Raw genomic sequence first — 14,043 nt, forward strand, 5'->3', positions numbered from 1 at the left:
ACATGTGTTCGCTTAACCACCATGTTTGTATTACTACAGCCATTCCTTGTGGTCACTTGATGGATTTAAATGTAAAAAAAAAAAAAACATGAAAAAGGTATCACAAATAAATCATTTTACATGTGGGTTATAAACAAGCTACCTTTAATTTTCAGGTAGAGAATAAAAATCCTCTAACATGTTGATTTCCAGAACATCCTTCAGATAATTTGCTCCACAGAACCGAACCGATTTCCGACCGTGACCTTACGTTTCCTTCCACTCCTGCACTGTTTTAATTCAACACAGAGCAGCAGTGTTCAACTCTATCTGGAAACACACTGTTGTTATCGTCCTTCAGCTCACTTTGATTAATAATGTTAACAGAATGGACCCGAAACAACCACAAGACGCTGCCTCAGCTCAGCTGCGGCGGTTCCTCCGAGAGACTCTTTCCGTGTGGATGGAGATGCAGTTGATTAGTTGGACACTGCAGATGAAGCAATTCAGATAATGTATTTTTAAAGGGCCAATGTAATGATAGTTAGAAGAATGAAAAAGCAGTTTGCTGATTATACAGCTGACAGTCCACTAACAGAGTGAGACATTAGCTTTTCCTTCAACCTGGGCCTCTTCTGCTGCAATAATATATATATCTGTGACGTTTGGCTATTTTTAAGTGTTCATCCTGATCGACATTTTTTTTTACCTTTTAACAGTGACTTTTTTGCAATATGTTTTAGGTGTAATTTTTAGCTATTGGTTAGGAATTTTAGGTATTCACGGGGTCACAATTGTCCTAAAATTTTAAGTTTCGTTTATGCTAAACACTAACTTTGCAGCCAATTTTCTACCGTGTCATTTGTTCTACACAGGAAGTAGAATGTTCAGCTGTGTCCAAAGTGTCACATCCAGTACTTTTCCAAATACAGCAGCGGTAAACAAGACATCCGGGTGTCCTGTGCCCAGATCTGGCCTTCACTTATATTTGTGCTGTAGTTTAGACGACACACTGTGGACCTGAGACTCAACACGGGCTGACTCAACACTGCCATCTGGTTCTGTCATGCCAGAGTCCAACAATGTCAATATGTCGTACTACTGTATATCCTGTTTGGGATGAATATTCCTGCAGAGGTATTTTGGTAATTTGTGCATATTTACAGTGTAGAAAATTTTAATTTTCTGCCAGAAAATTAAAAAGAAAGACCAACACCTACAGTCTTTTCTCTGGGTGTGTGTGCAGTTTGTCATTTGGTCATTACTGTTTTAAGAAGGAAACAGCCTTTGTGATTTCTGGGCACACACGTACGCGCACGCACGCAGGAAGGCGATGGTCTGAACACACACACTTACAATTTAGATTTACGTCCTGTCTTTAACAGGAAGGTGACGGTGAGTCAGAGCTGGCCCTGGCTCTGATCCTGAAGCTTTTCAGTGCTTCACCAACACGGCCATGGTTCCTGTAAGAAACTATAAAGTCCTTCAAGTGGAACACAACCTCTTCCTGAGAGAAAACTCCACTTCACAGGTCTCTAAGTGGAACTGTGATACAACGGAGCCCAACCCTGATCCTCTGAACTTTTCCACTCCAAATATCTCTGGAATCATACAAGTGGAAAATATTGGTGCGACCTGCTCTGACGTAAGGTATGGAGACCGTACATCATACATTTTGCCCTAGAAGACAAGAGGCTCGGCTGGAGGTGTAAGACGGTGCGAATATGTTGAGGTTTCATTGGGAGTAACCCAGATGGACAGCTTAGATTGAACAGATTAGAGATAAGGACATTGTTTAGATGGTTTGGACATGAGGACAAAGGATGTTACAGATGGAGCTGCCAAAGCAGGGGGAGAAGACGCTGATCTACTGGGAAGATACATGGGCGTACTGAGGGAGGACAAGAGGACAGTTGATAAGACTGGGTGTCAAACGGACGTAGATGATTCACTATCACAAGCTCCACAAGGTACACGAAGAATGACTGAATTAGCATTGTTCAAATTAGTACGTTTTCATACCTTTACTGCCATCAGCTATCAACTGTCTAGCTATTAAAGTGTTTTTTCATTGTGTCTGAGTAATTTTTCTACAAATTGCCAATTGTTACACAAAGGTATGCAATTTTATGACCACAATTTTGTTTTATCATTTGAATATATAACAGTGCAGTTACTGTAAAATACTATCATTTTAAATATTTTCATCCTTTTTACCTGATTTTATTAGCTGAAAGATCTCACCTGGTTTGTCATTCTGTTTAATTTAGAGGTGGCAGTGATGATGGCTTAGTGGTTAAGGAAGCGGACTTGGGTCTGGAAGGCACCTGGGCGCTTATAACCTTCCCACTGTTCACTTTGGTGATGGGTGTGCAGTGGTGTGCTGTGTCACAATGACAAATAATGAAAAAACGTGTCAAACTGAGGCCCGGGGGCCAAATCTGGCCCACAGTGTAATTATATTTGGCCCGCAAGATCACATCATATGTACCAGAGTTGGCCCACCAGTATATGTCCCCTATATACTGACAGGATCTGTAGTATCAGCGGTGTATGTGCTAGGTTATAGCACATACATTTTAGTTTTTTGTCTTTGAAAAAAAGATTTACATTAAAAAGGAACTGGAAAGGCTACAGATAAAGAAACAAATACCACTGATGTGTGTTATGTTTCAAATTTCAATTGTAATTTCATTTCAAAACACGTACAATTGCAGTCAATTTTTAAATAAATATTATGTTAGCCCCGTGACTTCGTCCCTGTTTTTAATTTTAGCGCACTGTGAATTTGAGTTTGACACCCGCGCCTAAGAGCGTGAACTCTAACTCTGTGGATTTTAATCTACGATCAGAAACACATTACAACACAGTGTCTTTAATCCCCGTTACGAGTGCAAAAAAGAAGACATTCTCTTGTCTTCATCCAATTTCTGCTGAGTAATGTCTCGTGAAATGTCCAATAGAGTAAAACAACATCAGTGTTTCCACCACATTAATTCAGACTAAACTTTGAGCGCCGCAGCTGTGCATAATTTTGTTTAACCCATCACTCCTTAGCAGACCCCTCCCTCCTCCCTCCCACAGAGCCCGAGCCCCCCCCCCCCGCCACCCCCCACATCGCTCTGCTGTCTTCATCAGCTGCAGAAACCCAGTGGACGGACGCAGCTGCTGTTGACATTAACTCATCGCCGTTGGAATATTCTCTGTAATAAATGTTTTTCTGAATGGAGACGCTACAGGTTTTAAAACGAGTCCAAGTTGGATTTTTTTTTTTAAATAGAAGTAAGATTAAATTTTTGTTAACAAAGACATATGAAAAAAATTCTAACATTTCCTGCAGGTTTCTGAGGTCAGCTCATAAATATATTATTGAGAATTGGTTAAAAGAAAGATAACAGTGACAAAAAAAATCACGAAAATGAACTGTTTGTGCTTTTTCTACATTCAAAATGTATCTATTGGGCCAGTTTTTGGCCCAGGGGCCGTATGTTTGACACCCCTGATTTATCAAGTAAAGAGTAAAACCCAAAGGGTGCAAAAATCTATAAGTCAAAATAATAAATTTAACATGCTTGGTGGACATTTTGAGCTTTGAAAACTATAAGGAAAAGGAGCGAAATCTTTCGTCTTCTTTCTGCTGTCGAGCTCTGATCACAGCTGCCGCTCTGTGGTTTCTTCATAAAAAGTCAGAGTCAGGCTGATTTGTAGTTTATTTCACTTCATTATGTACCCTGACATGGTGTTTATGGAGGGATCTGTCAGTCACAGTTTGGCAGGGGGTAGTTATTTCAGAGATTTACCCCCCATTAACTAGTTTTTTACAGACATTTTTGGATACTTAGCTAGCTGTTAGCAAAAAATAACAAACTCATTACGACAATAAAGCCAGAAAATGTGAAAAATTGCTAAATAATAAGTCAAAACACAAAAAAGTTGAGAGATGTAGCTAAATATTGACAGCTAAAAACGAAATCATCCAAATGATTACCCTATGAGATATCTGAATAAATGTTTAAAAGTGAATAGAAGCTGAAAGATAACAAAAAACTACAATTTGGCTGCAAGAAAAGTACAGGAAATGTAGAAATTGACCAAATTCTAGTTAAAAGCTAATAGAAGAAAATGCTAGAAATGTAGCTTTAAACACAGTTTGGCAGGGGGTAGTTATTTCATAGATTTACCCCCCATTAACTGGTTTTTATTAAAGACATTTTTGGATACTTAGCTAGCTGTTAGAAAACAATGAATGAATGGATAAATACAAGTGAAAGTAGCTTTGCTTCAGGGATGATTGCACACTGGCCAATTAACTTACAAACAAAAATGTCTACCCTTTAAAATTTTTAGTTGTAGGTACTATTTATATTTTCCAACAACAATTTCTGCCACACTATGGACTGTATTTCCTGGTTTGGGAACGGTTTAGACAATGGAAAGCCCACATTTTCTCCTCGGTGTCTTTCAACTTTCTCCCCAAAAGAAGCCACAAGAATGTCCTCCTAACACCACAGCCGTCTACAACAAATCCTTCAAAGTCGCTCTTGAAATTGCCTCCAACTGTTCTCCTCTCACACTTCCTTCAAAAAGTCTTCATTCACTGACGACTGTGTCTCACGATGTGACACTATCGGTCTCCAGCGCGTCAAAAGACACATCATGTAAGAAAAATGTTTCTGCCAAACATTCTTGAACATGTGGTGTGGAAATATATTTTTTTATGAGACGGAGCTGTATTTTACCCAAACCAAGTTGCAGTCGTTGCCATATGGCATGATATCTGATATCTAAAGAACTGAAACTCAAAGATGCTAAGTACTCATATCCACTCTTGTTGCAGTATTTCAGACACGTTTTCTGTCCTTTTCAGGTTTTCCACATATCTGCAGGAATCGCAGCCTTAATTCCATGCTGAGAAAACTCTGATTGGATAATGGGTGTACCACAAGGCCAGTGGGAATGCTTTAAGGTCAGACACAGAGGCGGTATTTCAGAGGTTTAATTTGGGTCTGCAGTAATCCCTTTAAGAGGCTCAAATTAGCTACAGTAATGTTTTCTGTTTTTAGCAGTGATCTATATGCAGCAATTAAAGAAAATGACATTCACGTCATGGTCAAACTCGACCTCATTTCGACAACTCCAATACCCTCCGTTTTAACATGAGGGTCAAGGTTCACATTTACAATCAAATAAGCCCGACTGTCTAAAGTAGTTACCTCATTATCCAGTAGGGGCACTCTAAGGACAGCTCAGCCATTGAAACACTCTTTGCCAATCATTAAAACAAAACAGACATTACAATGTAGCTAACTCCAAGATATGCTAACCTTCCACTTCAAGTATGTAAAAAGACCAGATACTATTGCTAAGCTAACGCTCTCCTTCTAGCGTATCTAAAACTCTGCTTTTGCCTCTATGCATGTGTGGGAAGGACACGATGTTTTACTATTAAGGCACACTGCTGTGTTGGATGAAGCCATATAAAAGCCCAAATTGCTATCTCTTTGTTGTGTGCCATTTGTTTGGTTTTATTTCCTTTGTTAAGCAGACTTTTTCGCATCAAAAGATTAAAAATTCAAAGAGAGTTACAAAGGAAGTTGGAGAGTCAGGGCGAGAAGAAAGAACATTTTGTCTGCGCTGTCATCTCTCGCCCGTCTCTTAATAAAACATTTCATTAGCATAACATGAAAAAAAAAACACGTGCGGTCAAAGCCTCCAAATGTGTGCTAAGGCTCTGGTATTGAAATATCAGCCCAGAATGTTTTGTTCTCATTTTCAGTCATCTTATCCTTGCTCTCTGGCTCTCTCTCTCTCTCTCTCTCTGTCTCACCCTCTCTTTCTCTCTCTGGCTAGCGCACTCACACAGACATAACTTTGATCCAACATAAGTTTTCTTCATCAGGGACCTTCATTGAATACACACATGTACAATACAGTAGCAGTACAGCAGTGATTACCGTAACATATGGCAGTAAAAAGCACAGGGGACTAAATAACTTGGGGCCATTGAATTGACCTGACATGCAGTACGGCAGACAACCTCCCTGGTTCTCTCCCTTTGTTTTAATTTCAATAGAAAATATCGCTTTTTTACACTGTTAGTGACATTGAAGAGTGTGTTTCTATTTCCATAATTAATCATGTGAGACATGACACCGATGGTATTGCAGGGTAAAAGATATCCTCTATATCAGTGAGTCTTAACCGTTGGGTCGTGGCTCAAACTTGGGCTAACAGTGCCCCCTAGAGCAGTGATTCCCAACCACTGTGTCATGGCACACTATCACTGAAAAAAATCTTATTTATATCTTATAGCAAATAATTTTTCTTCGTCTGTCAATGCATGAGATTCTGAACAGTTAAATACCCTTCCATTAGGTGGCAGCACATGGCCATGAAAACAAAAACACTATCACTGGGTTGAAGAAGATCTTTGTGAGTGTCTTTCTTCAATTCCTGCCACTATATCAGCCTTGTCTTCAACTAAACAGGCAGAGATTTTAGTCAAATTCTGAGTATATTTAAGCTAGAAGGTTATTAGTTTGTTTATTTGAACACCGACGTAGAGGGCTGCAAAAAAAACTTTCAGTCTTTCACATGTAGATTGAAAGGGCTGCATAGGTTATCAAACTGAGCACATGGTGGTAGTACTGCATCAGTCACTTCTTTAACAAGCACTAATATACTGTTTTATTTTCTACTCTAGCCACAGCAAAAACTATGTCGTTTTTAGACGAACTTCATGCGGACCACCCATACAGCTTATTGAACTGTAGTTGGATTTGGTTTATTATTGAATACAAATCAAACTGTGAGTAAGGTCAATAAAACTGGTACAGTGTTAATATTTAATGGGCCTCAAATTGCACCTGGACCCCTGTCTTTGACGGTTCTCAATGAAGATGCCTCCTGGCGAGAGCGAAACATCTCTAACAAACAGAGTGGAGTTACCGACTTGGAACACGTGGAGAGTTGTCTGAAAAGGAAAAACCAAATACCGCACTGGGAACGAAACCACAGAAGGGGATGACAAGCACCTGTTAACACGGTGGATGTCACAACCTCGTATTGGAAGCAGTTTCACATCAGCACTTTTAGTAACTGCAGAACATATCCCATGCTCCCCCAGTGTCTGGACGGGGTCTACAGGTAGATGATGCAACTCAGTCATTGACTATATTTGATAAAAAAAAAACATTGTTCTGGCTAATTGTTGGCCTTCTAAAAGATATTTTTGTTTTGGTGTTGTTGTTGAAAATTATAAAAAAAATTCAACAGCACAGGAACAAGTATATTTTAGATTCTTAAATCTTATAGGATTATTATGTATGCTGCTTTGATTTTTTTTTTCTGATGGTTTTCTTGCTAACAGCTTAATGAAAACTGTCATGTTGTAGCTTTCTAATGAGAGAAGGAAATAGGGTTAAACTGCTACTAGAACACATTAAGTACAGAAAAAAAACATGGGTTCTTTTTTTCGGAAAAAAATGACTAGGCTAATCGAAAAGTGGGAAAAAACATTTTTGCTGAATTAACTTCTGTTTGTTTTAATGCGGTCCAACATGTAGGAATGAATAACATCAGGAAAAAAAAATAGAGCCAGTAAATTCTCTATTTTTAAAATGCTCCAACGCAGCAACAGTTGCTAAGCACAAAGAAGAAACAGCAGGCTGCGCCGGTCGCTGTGCATGGCCTTGTTAGCACAAAACACTGAAGTGAATAAGCTGGGATAATATCCATGAATGAATGACTGATCAGAATAAGTGGCTCGGGCTTCATTTACATGCTAGCAAGCAGCAGGACAATAAATTCAAATTAAGCCTGCTTCACTCAGCACATAGAGCAGGGCCTAGTGGATGAGTGCAGGCCAGAGTGTGGAAAGTGGTACTTCATTCTGCCCCAGAGTCTTTGGGGTAGGAATGACTTTGGGGTAATGGGGGCGCCGTCAAAAAAACACAGTTACAAAAATCTAAATAGAAGGTTGCTACAACAGTAAAAGAGCAAAACTGGGAGAGAGGGGGAGGTAAAAGAAAACCACCCCCAATGGAATCAATGCACCATTACCAACAGTCAATGGCAATGTAGACTAAACAGACTGTGACCATAGACAATACAAAAGATATGGACATAGTCATTAAGCTGAAAAACAATGCCACATTTTAAAGCCTCAAGGTTACAACCACATCAGCATTCAGAACCCAGATGTTTACTGATGTTTTCTGCAGCCAGTCTTCTGCTAGGTGGTCCTAGTGGTCAGTCATGGATGGTGTCCAATTATGAACCTATGACGCATGTGCTTCATCGTATGTTTTTAAATGGAATTCAAAATCAATATAGCCTATGTATATATATATACATATATAAATGTATGTATGTATGTATGTATATATATATATATATATATATATATATATATATATATATAGTATATATGTGTATATATACAGTATATTTTATTATTATATTCATCATAGCGAGACGGACTGAAACCCCTAGCGGGCCAGTTTTGGCACTCGGGCCATATGTTTGATGCCCCTGCTATAACCAGTTCTAGGTTTCATACTTTCTAATGGAGACCTGCTTTGTTTTGCATATTGGAAAAATACCCCACAACAGCACACGGGGACACAAACCTTATTGCTGGTCTCTTTATCCAATTATTTGCAACAGTGAAACAACCTGCGGCCGGCTGTGTAGACAAGAGCTCGATCATCACGTCAAGACCCTTTTTGGCCCTCTTCGAGGGTCCTATAAATCGACTGCTGATGTTTGCCAGAGACTTCGAGACAGGATCCAAAAGCAACAGAAAAGAAGTAGAAATATGTTTCAATATCTAGAAATGAATATTAAAACAATGCTTGAGGAATTGAGAAAAACCTTTTGGAGTACTTTTCTTAATATTCTTAGCATGTAGAAGAACAGGACGATGAAGAACCACACACTGGTATAACAAATCATTGTTGAAATATACGTTCACTTTACTATAGGTTTACAGCATAATAAAATAATTGCATCTTCATAAAAGATGCAAATAAACGACTGACTAAACAAAGGCTTTTATCTCCGCAGTGACGTAGATGAGTGCGAGATAATTAAAGCTTTCCCATCAGCATTATTTCAAATAACAGACCTCTCAGATGCTGGAGACTGTGGCTGGATTTTATGCCCCCCTGGAAATCATTACATCCCATATGTATCTGGGTTGAATCCAGTAGACTGGGTTTCTGCTTTACATCATGTCAGCAAGCAAATGGATCTAAAGTGAAGAGCTGATAAGATCTGCTTTGTTGGTGTTAAGCCGACAGATAGAAAAGGTAGCGTTTTCAATGCTGCAGAGAATTCTTTAAACCCAAATTGTGCTGCTTTTTCTGGGCTCTTCTGTTGCGTTTGTCAACCTGACAGAAGCAGTAAAGGTCAGTTAGCAATTACAGACGCAACAGCAGCAATTTCTACAGCACATTTTATGGAACGCAGAACAATGGTATCTACCAACTATTGTGTGAAACTATTGTGTTTGGTGTCTTGAAATGCTAATGCAATTATTAGTTTGCTTAAAGCAAAAAAGTACAGAAATGCCAGGTTGTCAAAAGTGAAATTCCTAGAGCGCCCTCTGCTGGACGCTTAAGCCTCCACATAGGAAAGTCCAAGGTAAATGACAGCAGGTGGCTAATGTCTGAATCAAACTTTTCTTCAAGCTTCACAATCTTAAACACGTCTTTGTGATCCATCATTGATTTAGTATCTAGCAACGTTTCAAAGGAACAGTGTATCACAAAAACCACCGTTGCCACCACACACATGCACCCACACATACATGCCCGCACACACACACACACACACACTCGTCTTCAGAAGTCTTTCAGAGTGCCTACATGTTTTTTTCATTTGGTAGTGGGAAGCAGAGTGGCTCTAATGTTTTGGTTCCTCTGTAGTTTGTGTGTGTAAGTGTGTGTCTGTCTAAGATCAATGACCTATCCCATTTGTTTGATGCTTGTATGCAGCTGGTTGCTATGGTCGCCACCCTCTCCTGTCGACGCCGAAGAAATAATACTCGCCGTCCAGAAAGGCAGACTACGTTCAGGAGCACCAGCAGCTGGTTGTACACTTAAACCTGAAAACCTACAGAAGAAAGCTAAATATAAACATAAAAAAATAAACATAAAAAAATGATTCCATTACATTTGAGAGTGTATTAGTAATAAAGTTGGCACCAGTGGTTCAGTGGTTTGCACCCTGTCTGTATGGAACGTTTCCTCTGCCCCATGACAGTTTCTACACAACATTCTACCCACAGCCTGAGGACTAGTACAAGTGCTCAATGGTAACGGTATTAGCTAAATGCATGTGGGTGTAAATGTGTCTCTCACACTCACATGGGACAACCAACACTTTCCAGCTGCACTTGTGGGATGCTGAGGTTTTCCCAGAAGCGATGAGATTAATAATCATTGCAGCATGTTTTGGGTCCATTATGGTGTCGAGCCATAGGCCCTCGTATCACGGACCCTAACTCCTTTGACATCAAACAGTGACGTACAACTCCATCGCACTAAAACGGAGATACTTAGGCCACAAAAGAGAAAATCTAAAAACGTGGAACACGACTATTGAAAGATCACCTTTATAAAATTAACCATGCTCTTGCTACCTTTTCGGGAGACATCTGGCCTAGATAACAACTAGGTAACTAGGTAGGTAACAACTAACTTCTAAACCAAACCTCCACCAGTGTAGAGGTGTCTTAAGAATATCATTAAAACACAAGGTGAGTGTCCACAAACCATTGAGCTGCTCATAATATTTCTAGAATATAGAATATCTTTACAAAGGATATGTTTCACTGTAGATATTTCTATACAAAGACGGGTCCCTTAGATGCATGGGTCCCAAAAAACGTCCCTTAAAGGATGATGTGGCCACAGTGTCACAAGTGTCCTCCTGATTTTTGTCCTCCTGTCACGCCAAAGACATCAGCAACTTTTTAAGCAACTTCTCAAGATACGAAATCCGCTATTTATACTGTTTCCATTCTGATGACAAAGGGCTAAAGTCGACAGTAGCTCTCAACCACACACGTGCAGTACGTACAGCTACGCATGTAGATACACCCCTACACATACACAGCTGGTGTTCTGCATTTCTAGACATGTACAGGTCAAAGGTCAGCCTACATTAACGCAGTTACCATCATAAGAACGTACTAACACAGTCCTCGACCGGTGAGATTTTGGTGCTCTATTCTACTAACACAGTCCTCGACCGGTGAGATACTGTGCGCAGGTCGGATGATTCGAGTTTTTAAGCTCTATTCACATCACAACAATCCGTAAGAGATATGAGCTTTTCATTAAAGCGTGAAAGTGACACTTATGATGCTTAGGCAGCCAGCTGACATCCGTTACACTTATTAAAGCTGTAAAATTCACAACAGACACAGCATTCTGGCAAATGCGTCTGAGGCGGAGGAAAAGGGAGGGCTCCTTTCCCAGACTTACACAACTGCGGCCAAATTTTTAAAAAAGTCACAGGAGTGCAATGTAGCTGGTAATGAAAGTGTCTGCGTTCATTTATCAGGATCAGATTTTAGTTGGGACTCGCGGCACGGTGTCGTATGAAAACCACGACGTAACCTTGAAATTCCAAGACTGGAGAGTTAACTGCCTTCAGTGAATATCAGTGTCAGAGTCAAGACAACCAAATTCTCAAGAAACATAACATGCATTACTCCAAATGACCCCCATTTAGCTAGAAAGAACATAGAAAAATATTGCAATATATATCTAAGAATGAACAAAAGTAATTTACATTTATGCAGAACTTTAATCCAAAACGATTTACGTGACGAGGATTAAGTATTGCATTTCTTCGGATTATAAATCACACTTTTTTAATCATTTGGCTGGGATTATATATTAAAATAGATAATTTCACATGTTTGTTATTTTCACACTGACATCCGCTAGAGGGCGCTGAATATAGCCAAAATATAAAGCTAAAGTAAGGACAGCTACAGTGTTCCAAAACACAAATGTATTATATTTAAGTGATATCAGAAAGATTAGTGATCCAGCCGTTTTGAAAAAGAGTTAATAGCACAGACACACACACACACAACGCATCGGTCATACTGTACGTGTGTGTACGTGGTAGTGGGTCGATGGTTGTGTGTCTGTGAGCTTAAATGTCATTAGAAACCAACAGGTGACACCAGCTTCTTTTCTACCAACAGCTGCCTCAACAACCGGCTGCTGGTCCTCATGTGTTACTGCAGAGATGGGGGCTTAATGATGGTGGCACTGGTGCTGGTGCTGGGGGTAAGTCAGGCTTGACGTCACTCCACTTACATCTAAAAAGAATTCAAAATGACACCGAACAATTGTTCCGGATTTGACGTCTGACTCCATCTAATTCCACGAGGCTTCAGCCGAGCTGCATTCACAGATCACTGACGGTGATGCAGTTTACAAAGACCCGATCAAAGACGCGCTGGTCGTCAAACCTAGTAAGCATGTGTTGACTGTCAGGATTGGGTTGCAGCAGCTGGTTGGATCTATTACTACATTTGTTTCAGTTGATATTGAGCTCGACTTGGTTCTGTTCTCACCTTGTTTAGGCGTCCCAGAAAAAAGAAGGATCATTTTAATAAATAAATAACAGTCAGTTAATCTAGAGCAGGCGTGGGCAAACTTTTTGACTCGTGGGCCACAGTTGTCCTAAAATTGAACAGGGGGGCCTGCATGCATAAAGGCTAGAATGCTGAAATGCTTCTATTGTTTTCTGCGCCATCTATTGGGGAAACGTGGGTATTGCAGAGAAAAGGAAGATGTATAATGATAATATAAATAAATTATATCATGTGGAAAAATTTGGCGGGCCGGATTAAAAACTTGAATGGGCCACATCCGGCCCCCGGGCCTTAGTTTGTCCATTCCTGATCTAGAGTGAAGTGTTTTGGCCATATTTGTGTGGTTCTCTTCCTAAAACATACAACATATCAGGTAGAATGGTGAACTTAAATATTTTGCAGATGAGATTAACTTTCAGAGTTAAAAGTTGAGGCAACAGCATTCCTGGTGAAATCGTACCACTGTGGCCCCACCTCCCCCAACAAATGACAGCTACGTTTCTAAACTCAGCAGTTTCAGTCTTATCAGTGTGGAACAGACCTGTAGAGATCACAGACCTTTGCCACCACATGTTCTGGTCTTAGTCTCACAAAAGCAGTGCACACCGACAAACCACTACCAGCAGCACATGGACAAGCCATCGAGTCCTGCTGCTGGACACATGGTCTCAAATCTCATAAGAGCTGTTTTTAACATGACTGCATGGCCATGGGTAACCAATTAACCATGTCCATCTTAACACGAAATGTCAAGCAAAATCTATGACACAAAAAAAAGTGATGCACCAGTGGATAGATGGATAGTCAGAGAGACAGACAGACGGAGGGACGGATGGGCGGACAGCTGCAGTGTTATAATGTCTGACAACCTCCTGGATCACTCTGTTCTACAACAGTGTGACAGGAGACTGTTCACTGCTGCTCCCCTTCTGTCCAGCGAAGATGCAGTGCAGAGCGTGACTGTCAGTCTAGAGCAGGGGTCTCAAACTCCAATGAGCTGAGGGCTGCTTCTGACGTCATCATGTGATCGGCGGACCACATCTGTGTTTGATTTGCAATACATATATATATATATATACAGTATACACATTTTAGAAAAACTTTTACTTTTCAATATAAATATTGTACAATGCTATCATGTATGGCAAATTTGGTCAACAAATCATAACAGGCCAGACGTGGGGTGTTTGTGGGCCAGAAGTGGCCCCCAAGCCAGGAGTTTGCAACCAATGGTTTAAGATGCTCCATAAGCATCGTTCCACAACCGTCGCCACCAAGTCCAGACCCCTGCCCATTGCTTTGTCTAATGACCAGGCAGACTAGATTAGTTCACCTTTATCATGATTAAATAAATACCAAATATACATACCACGGTGCATCCTCAATGCATCTCTCCACTTAAGACTGCATTTTCAAATTGAATTATTTTAATATTTACATTG

At 40.1% G+C, this 14,043-nt stretch overlaps 2 protein-coding genes and 1 long non-coding RNA gene across 6 annotated transcripts in view; 2 read left to right on the forward strand and 1 right to left on the reverse strand.

Annotated features, from left to right (window-relative positions):
* phf11 (PHD finger protein 11) overlaps positions 1–14,043 on the forward strand; it is a 959,893-nt gene that overhangs the window by 249,287 nt on the left and 696,563 nt on the right. The gene's annotated exons all lie outside the window — the stretch shown is intronic.
* Positions 1–14,043, reverse strand: part of LOC103391767 (kalirin) — a 93,285-nt gene that overhangs the window by 57,354 nt on the left and 21,888 nt on the right. The window lies entirely within an intron of this gene.
* LOC112488348 (uncharacterized) lies at positions 1,360–11,184 on the forward strand. Its single transcript, XR_003052322.1, has 3 exons — positions 1,360–1,949; positions 4,847–4,945; positions 9,978–11,184. It is a non-coding gene; the product is annotated as an uncharacterized LOC112488348 (long non-coding RNA).

This window comes from Cynoglossus semilaevis, chromosome 16 (genome assembly GCF_000523025.1).
Source record: "Cynoglossus semilaevis isolate Cse_v1.0 chromosome 16, Cse_v1.0, whole genome shotgun sequence".
Classification (NCBI taxonomy): Eukaryota; Metazoa; Chordata; class Actinopteri; order Pleuronectiformes; family Cynoglossidae; genus Cynoglossus; species Cynoglossus semilaevis.